Source organism: Atta colombica, unplaced genomic scaffold, assembly GCF_001594045.1.
Source record: "Atta colombica isolate Treedump-2 unplaced genomic scaffold, Acol1.0 scaffold126, whole genome shotgun sequence".
Lineage (NCBI taxonomy): Eukaryota > Metazoa > Arthropoda > Insecta > Hymenoptera > Formicidae > Atta > Atta colombica.
In genome coordinates, this window is record NW_017259213.1 from 5552684 (window position 1) to 5552969 (window position 286).

Below are 286 nucleotides of genomic sequence, written 5' to 3' on the forward strand. Positions count from 1 at the left end.
ATGTCTCCTTTCTAAATATTAAAAAAAAATATATTATTTAAATATTTTTCAAATTAACTATAAAAATAATTTATAAATTTCATATAAATTATTAATAATCTTACACTACAAAATGTGGTCATTGTAAGTGGAAATATTTTTCCTGCAGTGATGCGGACAGGTTGGCTAGCTCGTATCATTAATACGATAAGACTTCTTGCATATTGTGGTTCTAATTTGTACCATTTAAGATCGCACAGAGCACGATATACTTCTTCGCACTTAACGTGAATATATATATATATAT